At 49.0% G+C, this 23,995-nt stretch overlaps 1 long non-coding RNA gene and 1 other non-coding gene across 2 annotated transcripts in view; both read right to left on the reverse strand.

Moving 5' to 3' along the window:
* Positions 1-934: 934 nt before the first annotated feature.
* The window catches only part of LOC101685255, a 31,261-nt gene continuing 8,200 nt past the window's right edge, over positions 935-23,995 (reverse strand). Inside the window, exons 4-5 of the long non-coding RNA XR_198807.2 lie at positions 7,386-7,537; positions 935-1,242 (exon numbers count right to left, since the gene is read on the reverse strand). This is a non-coding gene — a long non-coding RNA (uncharacterized LOC101685255). The remainder of the gene's footprint in view (positions 1,243-7,385; positions 7,538-23,995) is intronic.
* Positions 20,214-20,317, reverse strand: LOC123391527. Its single transcript, XR_006606236.1, has one exon. It is a non-coding gene; the product is annotated as a small nucleolar RNA U13 (small nucleolar RNA).

Genomic DNA, 23,995 nt, shown 5'->3' on the forward strand with positions numbered 1-23,995 from the left:
AACAAACAAACAAACAAACCCCAATGGGATAGGAAGGGATGGAAGGAAAGGCCAGAAGCTAAGAAAGTAGACTGGGGAGGAGGTGGGGAGTACAAACCCTGTTGGGGTGTGTTGAAGGAAGAAGAAGGGAAGAAGTCAGAGGCAGAGGAGGTTTTTGTTTTTTTTTTAAATACTTTATTTATTTGAGAGAGAGAGTTGGGGAGAGTGGCAAAGGGAGAAACAGGCTTCCCGTTGAGTGGGGAGCCCAACACGGGGCTCGATCCCAGGATCCTGGAATCATGATCTGAGCAGAAGGCAGACACCTAACCCACTGAGCCCCCCAGGCACCCTCGTTTTTGTTTTTGTCTTTTGACTTTTGACTATGGTGAAGTACGCAGAACATAACATTAACCAACCCAACCATGTTTACATGAGTTTGCAACTCAGTAATGTTAAGCATATCCACACTGATCTGCCACCAATCTCCAAAACTGTCTGTGGTTTGCAAAACTGAAACTGTGCACCCATTAAACGGCCCCTTCCTGTTCCCCCCTCCCCTCAAGTCCCTGAACACATCATTCCACTTTCTCTATGAATTTAGCCACTCTAAATAATTCAAGCAATATTTGCTTTTTTCATGACTGGATTCTTTCGCAAGCAAAAGACCCTCAAATTTCATCCATGATGTAGCATGAGTCAGAACTTCCTTCCTTTTAAAGATTCCATTGTATGCATATACCACATTTTGTTTATCCATTCATTCTCTGATGGACACTTGGGTTACTTCCACCTTTTGGCCATTGTGAGTAATGCTCCCAAGAACATGGCTATAAATGTCTCTTTAAGACCCTGCTTTCAAATCTTTTGGGTACCTATGCAGAAGCAGAAGTGCTGAATGAGGCAGAGAAAAGTCTTGCTGCAACAGGAAGCATAAAAAATGTGGGGGAGTAGTTGGCAGCAGAAATGAGATCATGAGAAGGTTTTCTGTTTTTGTTTTAATGGATGGGAGGAATAGTGGCATGTTTCCATTTGATGGGGCTGATCCCGTAGAGAGAGAACAAGTGAAGATGAAAATTGCTGGACCGATGACCTTGGGTATGTGAGGGGATTGGACCTCACATACCACTGGAAACACTGGCTCATTGGGGGAAAGTAGAGTTTGTGGATGCAGGTGTAGTAAGGGCCAGTGGCTGATGGCTGGACGATGTGGATGTTTTCTCATGGCTTCCATGTTCTTAGCAAAGTAGAAAGCAAGATCGTCAACTGAAAGTAATACGTAATAACAGCAAGATCAGCTACCAATCTTGAGATCTAGACCCTATGCTAGGAGTCTTATAAACTTCTATAGTCCTAGAAGTCCTATAAACTTTTCAATTAGCCAGCAAAGCACTTATTATTTTTTTAATTCTCATTTTACAGATGAAGAGAATGGAGATGCAGAGGAATTAAGAAACTTGCCAAAGTCACACAGCTAATCACCAGAGGGCCTCCCTTTCTACCCAGGTGTGTTAGACCCTGGAGCCTGTACTTTTTCTGCTACACAACACCTGTAAAGGCCTATTTAACCAGAGCGGCCCCACCCCGGCTGAACTGCCATTTTGTTGTTTATGCAGTAAAACTTAAATTGACCTTGTGCTGCAACCCCCCACCCCGACCAGGGGAACTTACTTAAAAACAAGTTCTGGAAACCAGACCCAGGTAACAAAGCCCAAATAAAAGGGTGGGTCAGGTCAGGTGGAGACATTCAATCAGTGGGGGCGCATACTGTCTCCTAGCTACCAAGGAATATGGGCCCCGCCCTTTGGGCACCTTTTGGGCGCCAATTCAGACCAAAGTGATAGGCTGGCTCAAATGTCTACTAGGGTAAATTGTAATTCAGTTGGTCACCTAGCATGACTGTGCATCTTTCTCTGTGTGTTATAATTTCATTGGCCACCTGTGCGTGGCCAGGCCCAACCACATGGCTTTTGCTTTATAAAAGTTAGTCTGTGAGGGAGAGAGAGGTCGCCCTCTCTGTAAGAGGTGTGGCCCCAAACATTTGGTTTGATTCTTGATGCTTGGTGCAAAATAAAGCTTTGCTTGACCTTTGCTTTGTATCAGTCTCGCTCCTTTAATCATGGACCCATTATTGGGGGACCCAACACTGGGGACCCAACACACCAAGTGTCCATTTTTCTCTGACACCTGTCCTATCCTGGAACCACAATATCTACCTTCAGGGACCAAGGTCTCCAGGCCCCCTCCTCAAATATCGAAATGATATTTTCACTAAAGGTCTGTGTGGAGCTGAGTTGTGGGGGTGGAGAGATAATAAACAGGGAACAATGGAAAAGGCAACAACCCTATTTCTTTAAAATGAATTAAGTTGAAGGTGAATGTGAGAGGCATAGTGTTCCATTCTCAGACCCACTAGTGAGAAGCTCGGAAATACCAGGTTGCCAAGCATCAGTGACCAGCCTGCTGTCCCCTTGTGATTATGCTTTGAATCAATGCCCCCACCACACGTGAAGTAAATGCTAGTATCACCTTCATCTCACAGGAGAAACCTGACAACAGGGTGGCCAAGAAAACACCTTTGGTAAAGTCACGGAGCTTCATGGAGCTGCCCCTTGAACCCGTCTCTCTAGCTCGGGGCTCATGTCCTTTACGTCTCCACTGTTCTCGGCGGGGCTGTCTCCCCACACCCCCACTTCAGACCATGGACTGTGGCTTCTCTGCTCCTTCAGTCTCAGAATTCTGGCGACCGGACCAGGTGAGTCATGCCCCTTCCCTCAGCCAGGCAGGGCTCGCCCCTGGGGTGAGGGGTCTGCACGAGAGGGGTAAGCCAGCCCATAAGGACATCCCCCAGGAGAGCTAGTCCGGCATGATGAGGACAGCTGTGCTGACTTTAGTTAATAAGTCTCAGCTGCAGTCTAGTTTTGTAGAGTAGGAACCATGCTTTTTTCCCACAGGGTTGCTGTGATGGCTCCCTTTACATGCATAGTTGTTGAAGACCCTCAAAGGTTAGAAGAGAAGCCTTTGGAAAACGTTAGGTGACTTGTCACAATTTAAAGGGAGAATTTCTCTAAACAAATGATCTCACATTTTTCACTTCTAGATACCTCTTCTGCAGAAACATTGGCTCGTCTCCCAGAGATCTGTATATAAAGAAGTTCGTTGTGACTATGACTACAATTGAAAAAGATGGGAAACAACTTGAATGTCTGAGGATAGACAGATGGCTAAATATATGAGGTGGTACATCCATGCAGTGGGGTCCTAGGGAGCCACTGCCAAGATGCCAGCGTGCTAGCAGGACTGAGCAAAGGGCTCCAGGGTAGAAGGTTAAGTGAACCAAACGGTGTAATTTGATCTTGTATTTAAAGCGGGGTGATATATAAACTGGGATATTATTATTATTATTATTTTGAAGATTTTATTTATTTGAGAGAAAGAAAAAGAGAGATGAAAGCATGAGCAGGGGGAGGGGTCAGGGGAGAGAGAGAGAAGCAGACTCCCCATGGAGCAGGGAGCCCAACATGGAGCTCGATCCCAGAAACCCAGAATCATAACCTGAACTGAAGGCAGATACTTAAATGACTGCGCCACCCAGGCATCCCCGGATTTCATTACGTTTTAAAAAAAGATTTTATTTGGGACGCCTGGGTGGCTCAGTTGGTTAAGCGGCTGCCTTTGGCTCAGGTCATGATCCCAGGGTCCTGGGATCGAGTCCCACATCAGGTTCCTTGCTTGGTGGGGAGCCTGCTTCTCCCTCTGCTTCTGCCTGCCTCTCTCCCTGCCTCTCTATCTGCCTGTGCTCGCTCGCTCTCTCTCCTTCTGTCTCTGACAAATAAATAAATATAAAATTAAAAATATATATAGATTTCCTTTAAAAAAAAAAGATTTTATTTGTTTTAGACAGAGAAAGAGGGAGAGAGAGGGAATCTCAAACAGACCCCCCACTGAGGATCTCACAACCCTAAGATCATGACCTGAGCTGAATCCAAGAGTCAGATGCTTGACCGAATAAGCAACCCAGGCGTCCCTAAATTAAGATTTTAAATAACATGCCTAAATTTACAATACATTTTGTAATATTTAAGTGTATATTTAAAAATCTGATTACATGCTAGGGATACTAAATGGATTCCTAAATGCATGGGAAATGTCTGGGAAAATTTGACGGGCCTTTGTCATCATCGGGCGCTGCTGCAGGAGGGAATGGGATTGGGGAGAAGACAAAGAATTACAAAAGAGAAATTTTAAAGTCTTTATAAATACAATAGGTCTTTAAAGCTATTTTTTTATGATGATGTTAATGTATTCATTTACTACTTATATCCCTAAATCGGACCATCGAATACTATGAAAACAATAATAACAGTTCCTAATGGGGAAATTTCCAGTGTCCAGCTAGAACAGAGGTTGTGCCCACTTTCGCTGGACTCCCTGTTTCTGTTGGTTCTACTGCTGCCTCTGACACTAGCTGTGTGAATTTGGACAAGTTGCTTTCTGTCTCTGGGCCTGTTTCCTCCTGTAAAGAAAAGATTGAATTTGAGTACCAACAGATAAGACTTTCTATTAATAAGTTCCAAGAATCTGACCTCTCTTTGCAAGTGGGTTTTTGTGGGTGGAAGGCCAATATGTGAAACAGAAGGACGTATGTCAACAATCTGACCATTTGTGGACCAAATCCACCACTCAGAGCTGTGCTGCCTTGCTGTTGAGTGGAGAACCGTGGGGTGATTTTTAAGTGACCTATGGAAGCTCAATCTACCAGTTGCTCTTGCCGTGTTCCTCTGCACCTTAAGCCCAGATGCTGGCAGCTGCATGAGAGCTCAGGAACTGTTTGGACTCCAAAGAGACCATTGTTATATCTAGAGCATTCTGTAAGGACCCCAGGTCTTTGGAAGAACCCTCCATGAGTGGTTTTCAGAGGAATCAGGTCCCGGGTTATTATGCTCAGAGTCCACCAGCCTCACTGCCAGCCGCTGACCGAGAGCTACAACGCTGGGGCTGTTGCAGGAAGATAAAGCCACCTGGAGAAAGGATGGAGGCAAGGGGAGAGGTCAAGTACAACCCACACCATGTTATGCAATGTGGGGAATGTTCATCAGTGCTCTAACCCGGTACTGAGATGTGCCATCTGGGCTTCTGTGTCATTGGCTCCAGCCTCCTCATGTTTCAAGGGGCATGATGAGGATCTTTTTGTCTCCTTTAGGAGCAGGGCTAGATGCGTCATCAGAGCCCACACACGGTCACACCCATGTCCTGAGTAATAACGTGCAGCACATCGCCTAGAGCAAAGCCTGGGCCCTATGCTCAGGGGTCCCCATTTGCACCTGGCACAGATGGACAGGATTCAAAGTCAGAGGAGGTGGGCACAGCAGGAGGGCAGTCCCTGAGGAGGGACAGATGGACGTGCAGCCCATTCAGTTGCATGGTCCCTCCCGGCTCAAGTCCTCCCTGCGGATAGTAGTCCGTGTCCCCGCACCTCCTTGACTTTCCCTTCCCATTTGTAGGATATAGACTTAGGGCCTTGGATGAATGACTAGTTACAGCCAACGTCCCTAACCCCACCGAGGCACACCAGCCCAGGCTGCGGGTCCAGAGACCTGACTTCAAGTTCTAGGTGGGTCATGTTCTCATTGCAAAGCTAGTCACACACCTTCCCTGGTTCCCTGCTTCATTTTCTTACAGGGTCTAGGATTAGAGGCTTGCCAAGGCCCCTGCCATTCTCACAGAGACTCTAGATTATAGAGGCTTCACAGTGTTCCACATACTTAGTAAGAGGAAGGGAGGGAGCTATAATGGTTAAGTGTGTGGACCCTGGGATCAGAATTCCCGAGTTTAAATCCTGACTCTCCTTTCCTTGTGGTGACTTTTTTTTTTTTTTTAAAGTCAGCTCCATACCCAGTGTGGAGCCCACCAAAGTGGGGTTGAAGTCATGACCCTGAGATCAAAACCTGAGATCAAGGGTCAGACCCTTAACCAACGGAGCCACCGTGGTGTCCTTCCTTGCTGTGACTTTTTCCACGTGGGCAAAATGAAGGTAAGAACTGTGGTTACTTCATAATGTTGTTTTGGGGAAGGCAACAGAGAATCTGTGTCGAGCTCGGCGCATGACACAGTAAATGTTTAATACTTCTTAGCTTATCACTTTGTATTTCTCAAGTCTATTACGATGCTGAGATCAATAGCAGGCAATGGCTCAATTGTTTCTTTCTTTTTTTTTCTATTTGAGAGGCAGAGAGCAAAGGTTCATGAAAGGGGGAAGGTCAGAGGGAGAAGCAGAACCCCCGCTGAGCAGGGAGCCCAATGTGGAACTTGATCCGGGACTCTGGGATCATAACCCGAGCTGAAGGCAGTCCGGCTCAACCAGCAAAGCCACCCAGGTGCCCTCAATTATTTCTTAATGAAACATCATAACTCACCATAGATTCAATCTATTACGAGCCAAATCATGTGCCCCATAAAGTTCATCCATTCATTCAATACTAATCCATCAGTGTTCACTGACTGTCTTAGGTGAGGTCTTCTGACCGAGGAGGCAAGACATCAGATCCTGCTCTAGAATTTACTCTGATACAATCCTAAGATAGAAGACACTTTATTGAGTAAGAAGTATTTGCTGAGCATCTATGGAATCCAGAGAACCATCCTGGCGTCCCTGGGGAGTCTGTATAAAGGCCTGTGCCCTGCGCACGAGTTCAGAATTTCCAAGGAGAAGAGCTCCCCCACCCTCCAGGACCCTCGGGGTGGGGACTAATTTGCACATTTGTGACAGATGCTGAGCATTTTTGTGTCAGGGACTGGGTCTGGAGTGTTCCATGCAGTAGCTCACTCAACCTCAGGGGGTGGTCCCTAGAGTTCACCCACTTAACAGATAAAGGCACTAGTCTTAGTGAGAGGAGGTAACTTGTCAAGAGTGCCATAGCCGGCAAGAGACGGAGGTCCTCTCTCACCAGACCCCCCTGTTTAGTCTTCTAGGGTTGCTGTAACAGAGGACCACAGTGGGGGTAACCTAAACAGCAGAAATGGATTGTCTCACAGTTCTGGAGGCTGGGAGTCTGAGATCACGTCAGTAGGCTGGGCTCCTTCTTGGGGTGCTGAGGGAGACTGTTCCATCCCTCTCTCCTGGCTTCTGGTGGTTGCCAGCAATCTTTGGTGTTGTCTGGCTTCCAGAAGCATCACCCTGATCTCTGCTTCTTCTTCACATGATGTTCTCCCTGTGTGTCTGTCTCTGTGTCCCAATTCCTCTTTTTTATGAGGATGTAAGTCATATTGGAGTAGAGCCTCCTCTAATGATTTCATCTTAACTGAATCATCTGCTAAGACCCTGTTCGCAAACACAGTCACATTCACAGGTACTGAGGGTTAGGACTTCAACATCTTTTGAGGTGACACAGTTAACCCCTAACACTTACCTGCAAGACTATATGGCATCCCTCAGCTGGCTGTTCTCTTTCCACTTCCTTTCAGAGACCTCAGTTAGCATGGAGTTTGATCTCCTCCTTGACCTCTCCATGTAGAGAAGGTCCCCCTGGTGCCAGCCACTCTCCCCACAGAAATGGATCAGCTGGTGGGGTGGGGGGAGGGGAGGTAAAAAAGGCAGGTCACCTTCTACAGATCAAAGTGTAGCTGCAACTGAAATGATGTGACATTGACTGCTTATTGATCAATTATTGTACTCCAGGCACTGAATTGAGAATTTTACCCACATAATCTATTCTGCACAGCAACCCAAAAAGATAGGCGTTACCATAACACTTCCTAGATGGAAAAACCTAAGGTTTATAGAGATTAAGTTCTTGTCCAAAGCCACTGACCCCAACGCTTAATCAACACAGAATCAGGCATAACAATAATGAAATTTTAGCAAATATTATTTTAACTATTTTTCCTCCTTCCCATGGAGCTTTTGGGTTAAAATAACAGCCCCTTTCCCTTCCCTCTATTCTGGTTGATTGGGAACCCTGCCTAGACCCTATTAGTTCATACCCTGGGGCTGTGGATGAACCCTGCATGTTACAAGGACCGTAGCTGCAGGCAATTTGACCTTGGAACAAAGCTGGGCAAGGCCACAGAAGAGGAAGTCTGTCCCAAGGGTCCACCCTGTGCAGCTCCCACCCCCTCCCGCTCCCCAAGCTTTAGGACCTTCCCATACTCCACTCCCCCGCGTGGCCTGTGAAGGGGGCCCAAAGTTCAATCTGTAGATACACCGTTCTGTAGGAAGCACCATTGTTTTCATTGTTTTAGAAAGTGGGCTAGGGCAGCCTTTCCCAGGGGCTGAGTCCTTGGATGGTGAGAGTAGAGGCCAGAAGCAGGAAGAAGCAGGGCCAGTGCTAGAAGGACCCAAGCCAGGGCGTCTGCCTGTCTCTTGGTCTCTCTGAATGCTTTTCTTTCCATAAAAGTAATCGGCGATTATTTTCAAAAAACAACGCAAGTGTGTAGAATAGAAAAGCAACAGTTCTCACAATCCCAGCCATTGGCGAACAGGCTACCTTAATTCTGCTCCTCACAAATCAACATACACATGGACAGTCAATAAAAAGGATCATATCACTTTCCATCTGCTTTTGCCACTTAGTTAAGGTTAGGGTTAGGATAGGAGAATTGTGTTCTATCTCTACAGACTGATCCCTGCTATTGGCAAATGGTTTCACTGCATGGATGAAACACTATTTAACTAGACCATGGAGATAGACTTTTATGTTGTTTCCCATTTGTGAGTCTTCCAAACGATATTGAAATAAAAATTCTTGTACATAAGTCTTTATCTTTTTGTCCAATTATTTCTCTGGGATTAATTCTTCAAAGTGGGATTGCAAGGTCAAAGGGTAAACACATTTATTTAATTTTTCTTTAAAGATTTTGTTTATTGGGGCGCCTGGGTGGCTCAGTGGGTTAAAGCCTCTGCTTTTGGCTCAGGTCATGATCTCAGGGTCCTAGGATCGAGCCCTGCATTGGGCTCTCGGCTCAGCGGGGAACCTGTTTCCCCCTCAGAGAGACTGGCCTCTCTGCCTAGTTGTGATCTCACTCTTTGTCAAATAAATAAATAAAATTAAAAAAAAATATTTTGTTTATTTATTTGACAGCGAGAGAGAGAGAGAGAGAGAGAGATAGAGAGAGAGAGAACGCAGGCAGGGGGAGATGCGGAGGGAGAGGGAGAAGAAGTCTCCCTGCTGAGCAGGGAGCCTGATGTGGGTCTCAATCCCAGGACCCCGGGATCATGACCTGAGCCAAAGGCAGACACTTCGACTGAGCCACCGAGGTACCTGGATCAGCACATTTAAAGATTAAAAATTTTGAGGTGTTATTTCGTGGTTGACCTCTGTAGGCAATAGATAGAGTAACAGTCCCACCACCAGTATTTGAGACTACCTGTTTTCCCTTTCTCTGCCCCCTAAGCATTAGATACTTAACAGGAAAAAAACAAAAGCTATGTCTTATTTTAAATGACATTTTTAAAAAATCATGAGGGAAGTCGACCACAGTTCCATATTTTCTGGCTACCTGTGTTTCCTTTTCTGTACATGCTGCTGCTGCTGCTTCTCTACTGGGGGTGAACTCATGTGATCCTGAGGAAATTACGTCTTTAGCTCGTCACTTTACCAAGACGAACATCACATTGTTGACTTTAATTGTCTGGAGAAGAGAGACCTGTGGCCAGGGAAGCTCGGGTTGGTCATTATTGTTCCTTCATAAATTCGGGGCTGTTCTTTCATTTACTCTTTCATTCGCTTGGAAATTATTCCTGGAGTAATCCGTTGCTCTGGTTTACTCATTAATCATTTTCTCACATAGTTATTGAGCACCTGCTGCCTTGGAAATGCCAGGTCCCCGGGGACGGGGGTGGGGACTCAGAGAGACTCGGTAGGGATGACTCTCCTTGCCCCGTGGGGTACCGGTCCTGTACATGGTGCCCCAGGAACTCCTCGCCAGAGGGGTGAGGGGAATGGCGGGGAAGGCTGTGATCTGGGGAGTCTTCCCAGAGGGGGTGTCAGAGGTTGGGTATGGAGCAAGGGTCCTAGAAGGGAAGCAGAGTGAGGGAAGGGAGAGCGTATTATAGGAGAAGAAAATGGTATACACAGAGGCAAAGGCAGAGCCTCAGGCTGGCACGAGGGGGGCTGGAGCAAAGGATTTTTCTTAAAAACGATCAGCAGGGGATAATATGGGGCTGGGGTAGGGGTGTGTGTCTGCTGGGCTAGTGCCGGAGGACCTCCCTCTGTGACCGCCCAGAGTAGGGTGAGGAGAGCTGCTGTGCCTTGGGAAGATCATTCTGCCAGCAACATGGAGGACAGATGGAGGGGAAGAGACAGAGGCAGAATCTTCAGTTAAGGCTGTTGCAATAAAGAAAGAGCATGAGGAGAGTCCAAGTTCTCAGGGGAGTGTGGGGCTAGAAGCTGAGGGGCCTGGGGTCCCCTCCCCACTCTGCCACTGGCTTATCCAGAAAGGTCAGAAGGCCTTCTTCTCACAGAAAGCGTGGCCCCAGCTCGGTGTCATTCCACAGATCACCAGGTCTTTGTGGAACATCCCCTGGTTTCCAGAGGCTAGGTGTTTCCGCTAGGTGTGGGGGCAGAGGGAGTGAGCAGGCATGATCTTGGCGCGACAGGAAGGCGGCCGGGAAGGGCGGACGGTGCAGGAAACTGCTGGAGAAGAAATGAGCTGCTGACATAATCTCGGTGTTTCTGCTTCACTCTTTTGACAGCTGCCAGGCAACTCCATCTTCTGGGTGCTCCATAATTTGCTTACTTGTTTCCTGAGGAACGAGAATTTGCAAATTTTTGTCACAGTCTGTGTCACTATGGACTTTTGTGCATGACCCTTGAGTGTAGGTGAGTGTGTTCCTGTAGGGCAGTTTCTTGGTGGTGGGAGCGTATGTGCTGTAGATTCTGGTAGCTTTTGCTAAATTGCCCTCCCCAAGGGGCCTCCCGATATTTGGGATGATTGAGGCCCAGGGAAGTTAGGTTGCTTGCCCAGGGCCATAGCAATGACATGATTTTGTTAGGCTTTGACTCACAGTGGTTCTGTCTTCAAATCCCTATTCTTCCCATTGTTCTATGCTATAAATTCCTGGAATTCGTTCCCCATAACTCTCTGAGGTTTCTGTCTTGATCCTTCAGACCACAGCAATTAATAAGAGAAAGCTTGCAATGATAGGGCCTGACGTCTTTGTTTGGGAGACAACAAAGAAATGGGGGCAGGGGGCTTGAGTTTCACTTCAGGGCTGGCTCTGGGTTGGGGGGCAGGGCACCCCTGCCCCAAGATCCAGCCAGGGTTGGCAGCTCAAATGTGGTATGAGGAAGGCAGGCGAGGCTAACAAGGAGCCCTGGGGGCTTCCTGGGAGGACCGGGAATTTCCCAGACAGCCTGCACCTCAATCAGAAAAATCTTTGATATGGGGTTGTCAGCTCCAAATTCATCCTACCAGCTGAATTACCGTGGGTCCTGGCGACATCTCTGCCCAAGGGGTGGTGGTGAAGAAATTGGTGTCAAAGGCATTTTTCCCGGCTCTCATGGGATTGAGTTGTGATTCCCAGCTTCTCCCCTTCTGTGCTTCGGCTCATCTCCCAGCTTCCACATGTCATTCTTACAAAGACATGAAGTGACAATTCACAAAGTCGGGCACTCCCAACAGTGAGGTCCCGCCTCCCTCGGTGCCTGCTGCCATGGTGAGCTGGAGTCAGACAGCCAGAGCTCCTATCCTGGCTCTCGGTCTTCAGATCCCCCGGCAAGTGATTCAGCTTCTTGTCATCTGTGAAATGAAGAGACCAACAGACCCGGTCATAGGGTTGCCATGAAGATTAAGTGAAATTGGCATCCTTTTCCCTTTTCCAGACTCTCCAGGTTGCCCAGGTGGTGGCTTCTGACATGTGGCCCAGAGGTGAGTAAGGATAAAAGCATGCACAGCCTTGAAGGAATGCCGACCACATGCTAGGCGGTGTTCTAAGTCTTTACGAGTATTGCCTTAATTTTCCATTGCTTTGGAACAACAAATTGGCCCAAAACTTAAGCGATATAGATCAAACACTATTTTATAGCTCTTGTAGTTTTTGTGGATAGGATGTCCGAGAGCAGCTTAGCTGGGTGGTTCCAGCACAAGGTCCCCCGTGAGGTTGCAGTTAAGATGGTGGTTAGGACTGCATCATCTGAAGGCTTGTCTGGGGCTGGAGGGTCCATCACCATCCTCCTCTTCCTCCTCCTCCTCTTCCTCCACATCTTTCTCCTCCTCCTCCTACTTCTTCTTTTTCCTCTCCTTCTCCTCCTTCTTTTCCTTTTCCTCCTCCTCTTCCTTCTTCTTCTTTTTTTTTTTTTTAAAGATTTTATTTATTTATTTGAGAGAGAGAGAGCATGAATGTGGGGGAGGAGCAGAAGAAAAAGAAGCAGCAGCAGACTTCCCACCAAGCAGGAAGCCGGATGTAGGGCTGGATCCCAGGATTCTGAGATCATGACCTGAGCCGAAAACAGATGCTTGACAGACTGAGCTGCCCAGTTGTCCACCCCCCACCGGGAGGATCCATTTCTAAGATGACTCCCTCACAGGCACAGCTCATTTGGGCTGGATGTCGGCAGTCGGCTCTCGTTCCTTGCGTCGCGACCTCCTCGCTAATTCAGAGTGCTGCTTGAGTGTCCTCGTGACCTAGCGACAGGCTTCTCCTAGAGTGAGTGCTCCAAGAGAACAGACTGGAAGTTGTAATGTCTTCTAGGACCTAGTTTCAGAAGTCTTCTAGTCATTTTTGCAAAATCCTATTGGTCACGCCAATCAGCCCCTAGCAAGTGTGGGAGGGGACCACACAAAGCCACAAACACAAGGAGGTGAGGATCACTGGAGCCATCTTGGAGGCTCATTCAGTCCCTGCCATGTGCCCAGGGAGGCTTAGTTAGAAGAGACTAAGTGTGGAAGGAGTTGCCGCCATGTAGGAGACTCAAATCTCAGATGTCATGGAGACAGCGCTCCACGCCAGCATGTGCAATGTGAGAGTGGTGACGCCTTGGTCAACAGCGGCCATGACTCTGGTGGAGAAGCCCAGTCAGGGGTAATTCATGAATTGTTCCTGGCTGTGCTCCTTCTGGGCTGGAATCTTTGGCCCTGCTAGAGATTCTGGGAGCTACCAAATAAAATATGCTTCATGGCTTAAACTAGCTGGGAAGGGTTCCATTATCGCAATGAAAATCGCAATGACTTCTACAAATGTTCAGAGCACCAGGGGCATATTATTCTCTTGGGCTGAATACAGTGAGCAAGAGAGAGCCATCCGCATAAAGGGATGGCCAGGGTGCCTCATCGTCTCAGGTTTTATTAACAGAAATATAGCAGCTACAATAAAGGAGGTGAGAATGTGTTTCTATTTGGCACTGGTAGGAGACAACAGGAATATTGTGTCTGAAGGCTATTTTTTGAAGGGAGACAGTGACAAATTAGAGCACGCTTAGAGGAGAGAGGCCAAGATGGTGGAGGAACACAAAACCGTCCCCGTGAGACCTCGGGAATGTTTTCCCTGGAGAAGAGAAGGTACCAAGGGGCACATGGAAGTCATTTTCACAGACATGAAATTCTCTTGTGTCATGGTGCAGAGGGTTGGACAGACTCCAGTTCAACTCCTGGTCACTTCCTTTGTGTGGTACGGACAAGACCCCTAGTTTCTCGGAGTCATTTATGGTCACACCTGGCACATAAGAAATGCTTATAAGCCCCCTTTCTCTTTACCCTCAGCACCAGTGAGAATATAAGAGCAGCTTTGCACTCGGTCTGAATATAGAATACAGGGTGTGAGTGGCTTGTCTTTGGAGAAGACTAAGGACAGGCTGAATGACCCACTGGGCTGTCTACCCTCACTGAGACCTTCTGGAAGGCTGTGTTCCGAGCTAAGCATGTGATATGCATTTTTTCGCTTATTCTCATTATCAGTCTTAGGAAGCAGGGGCTACCATGTCCATTCTACAGAGGGAAAGGGAGGCTCGTAGAGGTTAAATAGCTTGCCATTCTGAGTGCCCATGTCAGAATTTGAATCCAGCCTTATCGCAACGAAAATCGCAATGACTTCTACAAATGTTCAGAGCACCAGGGGCATATTATTCTCTTGGGCTGAATACAGTGAGCAAGAGAGAGCCATCCGCATAAAGGGATGGCCAGGGTGCCTCATCGTCTCAGGTTTTATTAACAGAAACATAGCAGCTACAATAAAGGAGGTGAGAATGTGTTTCTATTTGGCACTGGTAGGAGACAACAGGAATCCAGAGCCTGTGCTTGGAATCCCTGTGGTCTGCTGAGAGTGGAAGAAAACAGGGGTGGGGGGAGGTGGGAAGGGTTAGAGCAGGGGAGGACAAGCATTAGGAGGCGTCGGCAGAGATATGAAGATGCATTCAGAGCTTCAGGATCCTTTGGTTTCCTCTGGGCTGTGAAAGAAAGTTCCTGGCTCAGGCCCTGCCTCCAGCCCAGACTCCCAGCCCCCTGCAGGATGTCTGGCACGGCTTGCACTTCCCGCTCCTGCACGCGGGGAAGGAACAGACAGTGGAGAGGCCGGAATGCTCCCCAAAGGCTCAGGCAGGCCCGCACAGTGGGGCCCCGGGCAGCCGGCATTGTGCAAGCAGGAGAGGCAGGCCCTGGAATCCTTTCTATTCCGGAGAATTTATGAGGAGGACAAAAGGAGCCATTATCCCCAGGGCTGTGGCGGCTGCTGCCCAGGCCTGTGGCCCAGGTGTCACACGCTGTCCTCACTCTCAGCCTGCTCTCTCCCTTTGTCTGTGGGCACACAGAGGCTTGGCCCCTGCTCCCTTCTCTGACGCTGCCCTGCCCCCTTTGGGCCTTGGTCCCTGGCCACTGCTTTTGCAGATTGAACTTGAATCTCTGCAGACTTGGAGAGGCCAGTGTCCGCTGTGAGGGCGACGGCTGGCGGGCCAGCTTTGGTGCCGTTCTCTAGCCCTGGCCATGCCCAAATCTCCCGCCAGCCTGTCGTGGGGGAGTGGGGGTGAGGTATGCTGGCTCTCTGCACAGTCCTCACTGGGCTCCTCTGGGCATTTCCCTTCCCCGCCAGGCCTTCCTGCCCCAGGCCTTGCCTCCCTCGCCTGCACACCTCCCCCTGCTCCACGCTCCTCCACGACAGCAAAAGGGAACTTCGGGGTGCTTCCTGAGAGCCAGCCCACGGTCCCCACCCTTGCCTTTTCTCCCCCGCCCTCCTCTTCATTGGCTGAGTTGTCCTCAGCCTTCAGAACCAAGCTCAGGTGTCCCCTCTGAGAAGGCCTGGGTCCCCCTCCGCTCTGCTCCTTTAGCGCCTGGAGTCGGCTCCCTCCAGCAGTTACACGCCACAGGTGAGGCGGTGGACTCTCGCACGAGGGTCTCTAGGGTCAGACTGCCTAGACTCAAGTCCCAGCCTTGCCATTTACCAGCCGTGTGATGTTGGGCAAGTCATTTAACCTCTTCGGTTGGATTAACCAAAGAGCCTCTTTGGGCCTCAGTGTACTTGCGTATAAAATGGGCATGACAGGGCTGTTAGCAGGATGACGTGAGACCAGACCTGTGGCCAGTAAAGCCCCTGGCATGCGTGAGCACCCGGTGGTTGGGGCTATGATGGGCCTGTTACCATCGCTCAGCAAGATGTTTACTGAATACATCCTTCATGTGTCAGTGTCTAGGCTTGGCTGGGGACACACAAAGAACGAGATGGATACTGTCTCACTGCTTAAGGAACCGTGTACCCATGAGCCCAGACACCTCACAACCCCTGGAACACAGGCTGTAGGCGAGATGGGAGAGGTACCACAGAACCACACGTGGAGAGGGGAGTGGCCCGAGATGAGTCCCGTGTTCGCTCTGTTAGGAGAGATCCCTGTCTTCCGTGGAAGGTTGGGTTGAGGTGTGGATCTCCTGTGGGTTTTTGGCCTCTGCTCCTGGCTCTTGAATGCTCAGGAGTGGACAGGGGACGGGTCCTGATTGTGGACCCGAAGCCACAACGCTGACTCTTCCTTGCTTCATCACATTTTTTCTTCTCTCCAGTCATCCTCCCTGGCATAAAAGCATACATCTCATCTTCAGAAGCAAGAACCGGAGCTCTCCTTTGAGGCCACACACCTCTCTACCCCATTTCTTGGTTTCCTTTTCTAGATTACTTCCTCCACAGATTGGCCTGTCCCTTCCGATGCTCCTCAGGCCTGTCCCACCACTCTTCGCCCCCTCCTAACTAGCCTGATTGAGGTCTCCAGGATTTCTTCGTTGCCTGAACCCCTAGAAATTTTCATTCTCGTTTTCCTAAAGCTTGGACTGTGACTTGACGGGCTGATCACTTCCTCGTTTCATAAGTTTTCTGTGGCGACCACAGCAAATCACCACAGATCACCTGGCTTTGGATAACACAAGTTTATTATTTTATAGATCTGTAGGTTAGGGGTCAGAGAGGGGTCTCATTAGGCTAAACTACAGGCTGGGCTATGTCTCTGTCTGGAAGCTCTGAGGGGAGCTTTCCATTTCCTTGCCCTTTTCGGGTTCTAGAAGGTTCTAGAGGCTGCTCACCTGCCTTGGTTTGTGGAACATTGAACTTCTCTGGCCATTCCTCTGTTGTCATATCTCCCTCTGGCCTTAGCCAGGAAAGGGTCTCTGCTTCTGAGGCCTGCCTGCAGAATATCATCTTCTCCTCACCTCGAGGTCCATAAACCTGTCACATCTGCACCATCTCTTGCCAGGTTCAGTAACACATCTACAGGGGCCAGGGATTAGCAAGAAAGTATCTCTCAGGGGCCATTAGTCTCCGTACTACTCTGACTTAGAAGTTTTTCTTCACTCAGCTTCTAGAACTCCACTCTTTATTTTGCTCTTAGTGAACTTGGTTTCAGCCTTCTTCCTCCGACCCCTCTCTTGCTCTCCAGGAACCTCATTCAGGCCCTTGGCTGTGCTCACGTCCTCAGCTTCTTGTCTCCAGAGTCCACCGCCCTCCTGAGTTCCAGATTCAAAGACTGTGAAAAGGCTTGGTTGGCGTTTCCTCTTTCCTGGCTGATGACCCTCAGAACCAAACTGTAGATTTTATCCAAATAGCTTCTCCCTCCTTATCTTCCTCATCTTAGGAGAAGGCGCCCCCATCCAGCTCGGGCCAAGCACCTGGGAGTTGTCTTTGGGACAGGACACTTACTTACCCTCCACTTCCTGGTCAGCAGCCAGGCTTATTGACTCATTCTTCCAAAGACACCTTGGGTCCACGTGTTTGTCATCACAGACATCGGCACGCGGGGCCAAACTGCTTCATCTCGCCTGGGTCATTGCAACAGCCTTCTAACTAAGAGCCTGCATCCACCTGTGACTCCCCCGACCCCTGCCCACCATCACCCCTAATTCTCGATGCAGCATCTGGAGCAAAACTTGTAAAATGAAATCAGAGCCTTTGCTTGAATCCTCTGGGAGTGGCAGCTTCCTGTCCCCTTGAATCAAATGCAGTGTCATTGGCTTGTCCTCTAGGCCATACGCTGTCTGACTGCTGCTATCAGTCCAATTTCTTCTTACACCTCTGACCCCCTCACGTCTTGTTCCCCAACCCTACTGACCCCTTGCTGCTCCCCACATACCACCGACTGTGTTATTGATGCCAGGTCTTCACACGGCTGTTCCTAGGCTTGGAAGCTTCTTCCAGACACCTACGAGGTGACCCCCTCATTACAGTGTCAGCTTCTGCTCAAATGTCACCTCCTCTGAGAAGCCACTTCTCATAATTTCCTTTGTATCATATATATATATAATTTCTTCCTCACTAGATTATAATCTCCATGAGGGCAGGGATTCTAGTCTTTTGTTCCATTCCGCATCTATGGAACCTAAATTGGTACCTGGCCTCCCTTGTAGGCACCTGATCAATATGTATTTGTTATCTGAATGAATGAATGAATGAATGAATGGAAAGGGAGAATTCCCCTGGGGAGGAGGAAGTAGCATGGGAACAGGGCTGGTGGGTAGGCCCTGGGTCAGGAAGGACACCCAGGAGGCAGAGACCCGACGCCAGGCCTCTGAGGGAGACCGTGTCCTTGGCAACTGAGGCGAGAGGCCAGTGGCTGCTCTTGGGGGGAGGCCAGCGGACGCAGGCAGCTGATGGAGCCTGTGGTGACCCCAGGGGAAGCAGAAAGTCAGCGCCCAGGCTGGCATCTAGCTCAGACACCAAGACTCCTTCCCTGTTTCCACCTCATCGCTCTGGCTGTGGTGGCCCCGGCAGATGGGCTGGTGGCAGGAAGCCGGCTCTCGGCAGGCCCAGGCTCCCCTCCTGCAGGGCAGCCCCCCAGCCTTCAGCGCTCGGCAGTGCCCAGCCCATGGACTCCTGGATCAGAGAGCTCCCGGGACCCCCAGCAAGCGGAGAGCAGTCATCGTGTCGCCTAGAGGGCTGATGAGAAGAATAACAGCTGAGTGGCCAGGCTGCCTCTCGCTGTGGGCCGGGAGCGTTAGCTTAGCCCGTCTAGTCCTCACGGCGCTCTGTGGGAAGGGGGCTATTTGTCCTCGTTTACAAAGAAGGCCATCCTCTCTGGTGAAAGGCCTTGTCCAAAGTCACACGGCTCCAAGGGGCTGGCACCGGAGCTCAGTCGCCCCCTCTCCTTCTGTTCTTCCTTTGTGTCCCACCGTTGAGTCCCTATGCAGGGACTGGGCACAGGCCCCACCTGCACCTTCTCCTCAGGCTGCCCACCAGAGTCTCCTCTGATCCCCACGCAGCGTGTGCCGCCGTGCACCTTGTCCCTCGGTGAGTTCTTAATTCTGGACCATTTTGGAGTCCTCTTATCCTGCTATTTTGCCAAGGAATACACATCATGAGTTCTTTTGACAAGCGTCCATGGAGGCCCCGCTCAGTGCCAGGGGGCAGCGACGAAGAGTTGCAACTCCAGTCCTGACTGAGGAGGGCCTCCTCTAGGCCAGGCCCTGTTCTCAGAGCTGTGCGTGTCTAGACCCTTCCGGTTCCCGCAACTACCCTCTGGGGTAGGAAATGTCCTTCCCGTTTCTGACATGAGGACACTGAGATGCACCAGCGTGGTGAGTGGCAGAGCTGGGACAGAGACCAACCCATTGGACTCCAACACTCTTCGTCATTGGTCTACACCAAGAAACGAGGTTTGAGAGAGAGGAAGGGGCGCGGTGCTGTGGGGGTGCGGGTGAGGGTGTGACACATTTGGTTGGGTTCCTGTGCAAGTGGACAATGAACAACGTAAGTGACTTCACCAGGTAGAAGAGAAAGGACATTCCAGATAGGAACAAAGGCCCAGACAAAAGCAGAGACCCTCAAGTACTGAGAAACACATCGGTTTCTAAGCTCCTTGAGTCTTATTTATCTTCATATTTATCTACTCCTCAATAAATAGTTGTGAATTAAAAAAAAAAAAAACCAGAAGCAGGTTTTGTCTGGCTTGGCTCCCAGCTTTGGGGCAAGAAAGGAAGAAATGTATATTTACTGAGGACTGACAAGGCACCACGCCCTTTCACGTGTGTGGGTCAGGGGCTCTCAGCACAAATCTGCCTGGTGAGCTTCGTCTCCACTTTCCAGATGAGGAGACTGAGGTGCAAACAGGAAGTGCGGCCTTTTGCCTTAACTCACTTCCTGGGCCCATATCCTCCCTGTTTTACCACCATAAGGCCTCTGGAGCTGTTTCCACTTCTTGAGGTGACACCTGGGAAGCCAGGGAAGGGGTGTCCCGTGACATCACTTTCTGTTTCCCCTTTGCACTGTCCTCCTCCCCTTGTCCCTCATGACTGACTGAGGCCCTGTGAGCCCAGGACCCAAGAGTCCCCACCCTTTCAGGGTCACATGGCTGAGAGGACTTTCAAGGGGATAAGCATTTTTTTTTTTTTCAGTTTCAAAACCAAAAGCTTCCTTTCCTCCTCCTTTTTCTATCAATATTGAGAAGTTGGAGGATTTAGAAAAACCACGTGACCGCTGTGTGATTGGGGGCAAGCTTCACAGGCAAGGAGCCTCAGTTTCTAAGAAATATCAAAGGGGAATCAGAATCATGTTTCCTAAGTGCACAGAGTTTGGATGTACAGATCTGCCCATTGCAGCATTGTCTACGCTCTTGAGAAATTAGAAACGAACTGTGTATTCATCAACAGGGATTCAGTTAAATACATTTGCTACGTCCAGACGAGGTTCATTAAAAAGTATGATGCCGATCTATATTCACTGAATTAGAAAGTTCTTGCCTTACCAAGGAATGGTAAAAGTACATAAAACAAACAAACAAACAAACAGAAAACTAGTGAACCATAAAAAAAAAAATGGTAAAAGTAGTATCTTTTTTCAATGTCAGATGGGTAATGTGTCGAGGCTGTAACAAGCTTTGAGGGAAGCACATGTCACACTGCGGTGCGAACGCCCAGTCATCACGCTTATGAACTACAAAAGGATCAGGATCACCGTGGATGGTAAAGATATTTTCTGCTTGTCTCTCCTGTCGACTCTCCACCCTCTCCATCTTGTTCTGTGCCCAGGGGCTTAGGCCTCCAGGAACCACCGTCGATGGGCTTCTATGCCTTCTAACGGCGGCTGAGTTGGCGGATGGGAGGCACCCGCAGTCGGAGGGTAGGGGAGAGTGAGATCGGGGCTCCAGCTCTGCTGTTGACGGGGGCTGGCTGTGTCTCCCTGAAGGCTACAGGTCCTGACAAGTGACCCTCCTCACACAGCTGTGGTTTGTTGTAACCGCTCCCTCTACCCTTGGCCGTCAGACCCATGAGTCCCGATGGCTCTCCCTTGTTGCTAGCCTTGGTGCACAGCACCATTCCTTGCCGATTTTCCCAACCTCTACCCAGGCCAATGAAAACAGCCCCTATTAAACTCTCTGCAATTACTCATTTGAATGTGCCATCTATTTCTACCAAGAGCCCAACTAACACCATAATACAGTCCCAGGCAGGTAAAACGATATCCATTCCAGAATCCAATAAGGGAGGTCTGAAAAGATGACCATGGAAACATTATTGTCCCAGTGTGATGGGATTTGGGTGGGATTTTTTTTTTTTTCCTACTTTATGCCTCTGTGAAATTTTTAAACTTTTCTACAACAAGCAGGGATTGTCTTTGATTCCAGAAAAACAAACAAATAAAACAGTTGTTGTAAGGGTCAGATGAGAGCAGGACATGAAAAGTGCTTTGTACATTGGGAGCTACTGTTCAAACTTAAGGTCCTAAGGAGTGAGCCAGCTGGTGTAAGGATTTCTAGGGTATTTGCATTAAGGCCTGATTTCCTCACAGAAAGACTGACTTCCTTTTAAAAAGGACTCAGATGTAAACGGACCGGCCCAGCATCCTTGGCTTTTTCTTTCCGGAGTATCTCAACAAACAGTCAAGTCCCCAGCATGTCTTCTCGGCTCCCTCCTGCCCCCTGCCTCAGTGACCTGCTGCCTTCCCCAGCCCCCACCTCGTTCAAGGGCAGAGACAGCCCGATGAAAGCCAGGGTAATGAACTCACAGTACAACTGCCTTCTGGTCTCCCGGGTCAGCATGTCTCTGCCAAAATGAAAGAGAGGACTTCCAAAGGAATGCCTTCTTTTTTCACAAAACGTGGCCATGAATTAATCATTGTTTATCGGGGCTGTGTGATACTTGGTCCCAGTAATGGTGCTGAGACATAAATCATAGCTCTTTGGGGGTGGGGTTGAGGAAAGGGCCCAGGAAAGCTGTGAAGAGCTGTTCTTCTAACCCAGGGCAAAAATATCCTTGTTTTCAAGCGGCTGGGAGTGCATTCTGGGCTATTTATAATCGGCTGCCGAGCTAAGGCGTTTCTGCAGCTGGGCCTGGGAGATAATTAGCACAGTTTCCTTCTCAAGCCAGGTCTGCAAAACAGACCCCTCTCCTCTGGTAGCCCCCACCCCAGCCCATCTGCGCCGGGCCTCTGGAGTCTGACCTCCCTCGCTTGGTTTCAGCTTTCTAGAAAGCAAAGGGTGCATTTAAAGACAGAAAGGCCAAACCACCGCGGCTCAGAGATGAAGGCTCGGCTTGTGACCCGCTGGCAGATAGATGTGCCCAGAGCAGGACTGTGGAATGTCCGTGGAACTTGGCACAAAGGGCCTTTGAGAGCTGTGGGGAAGGGGCACATGCCACAGGCTCCATTTCCTTCTCCCAGAAGTTGCTCCAGATAGAAAAACAGGGTCCCCGGGAGGGCAAATTCCAAAATTCTCGCGTTGTGTGTCTTGGCAGGAAGGTGAGCATTGAGGCGAAAGTTCTGGAATAGGGCTCAAAAACCCTGGCTGCCTCTCCCACTACTGCCTGGTGACCTGGAGCAAACCCCTTTATGTCTCTGGACCTCAGTTTCCTTATCTACAAAGGAGGGGAGGGGGAACGCGGTATTTTTCACACATGTGAAACTCACTAAAGCTCCTTTATAAAAGCAATATTGCATATTCTGTTACATAGAATGGAGTATATAAAACAGGTACAAACACGGTAACTGGTTGACGTAGCTCTGGGAGGGAGCTGAGACCGCAAGCCCACCCACCTGGCCTCTTTCTCAGCCTGACCAGATTCGCGAAGCTGTGGGTTCCTAGAGAGTTTGGTCACTGCTGGCTCAATGGTGTCTAACATTCTGAGCTTTGAAATCCATTCATTCATTCCCCCATTCATCCCCCACAAGTATTTACTGACTTGTGTCAGGCTGGACTTGGTGTTGGGGATGAAAAGAAGAATAAGAAAGCCATTGTCCTTGCCTCACGGAGTTTGCAGGGTAGTGGCATAGATAGATACTGATTAAGTATATATGTTATAGAAACATAAATAATACGTTACATATAATGCATGTGTTTTGTGTATTACATATGATACATATATTTCTAAGATGAGGTTATATTGAAGCAGGTTGGGCCCTAAATCCAGTATGACTGGTGTCCTTACAAGAAGAGAAGTGATAGAGAGACAGAGCCACCCGAGAGAAAGCCACATGATGACTGGAGCATAAATACCACCACAAGCCACGAAACACCAAGTATTGTCGGCAAACCACCAGAGACTGGGAAGCAGCAAGGAAGGATCCCTGCTGAGAGCCTTTAGCGGAAGCGAGGTGCTGCTGACAACTTGAGTTTGGACTTCTAGCCTCTAGAAGCACGAGAGAATACTATTCTACTGTTTTAAGCCACGGAGTTTGTGGTATGCGTTACAGTGGCCCTAAGAAGCGAATAAAATGGACACAAATGCAGTTCTTCTTATTCTCAGTGGTTGTGTTTTATAAAGCCACCACGGGAACATGGAACCATGGCTCCCAGGGATACACAGGGTTAGGTTCCCCGGAGCCTCTGGTCACAACATTTCATCCACCAATTGTTACATAATCTGGGTTTATGCGTGCTTCTGTTGAAAGACATCTTACTTACCATCTATTGTCAATTCATTCATGTTAAATTTATGGCCAACAGCAGTATAACTCATGCCTGGACGAATCTTATCCAACACCTACCTTTCCTCCACCAGGCACATGGCAGCCTTCTTGGGCTCAGGAGTGCTAGACAACCCTCTAGCCCCATGCTCGGCGGCCATTTTATTTTTTAATTTTTTAAAAAGATTTTATGTATTTATTTGACAGAGAGATAGAGAGAGAGCACAAGCAAGCAGAGCGGTGGGCAAAGGGAGAGAGAGAGAGAGAAGCAGGCTCTCTGCTGAGCAGGAAGCCCAATCCGGAGCCATTTAAATAGCAAAACAGGACGCCTGGGTGGCTCAGTTGGTTAAACAGCAAAACGACCAACCGCGAGCCCCAAAATGCAAAAAGTGTGACACAAAATTGCAAAAAGGACACTTGTTTAGAGTCTGAGGGCTGAGATAAGAAGCAGAGTGTCAATTTTGTTGGATCTCAGGTGGGAACACGTGTGTTGGGAGACTCAAATTTTTTGCGGCTCTGCGCATGTCCGTAGATGAACCTCCGAAGCCCTGCACGTATTGATTTGGGCAACACAAATCCATTCGGAGGAGTAGCAAATTCCCAAATACAGACTCTACAAATGACACAGATCCACCTTAGACACACAGGCCAAATGGTAAGAAAGGCTGTGAACCAAAGAACAGTGTTTTGAAAGACAGGAACCAACATTTATCTTAACTGGCA

Source organism: Mustela putorius, unplaced genomic scaffold (genome assembly GCF_011764305.1).
Source record: "Mustela putorius furo isolate JIRA1106 unplaced genomic scaffold, ASM1176430v1.1 tig00000228_pilon_pilon_pilon, whole genome shotgun sequence".
NCBI lineage: Eukaryota > Metazoa > Chordata > Mammalia > Carnivora > Mustelidae > Mustela > Mustela putorius.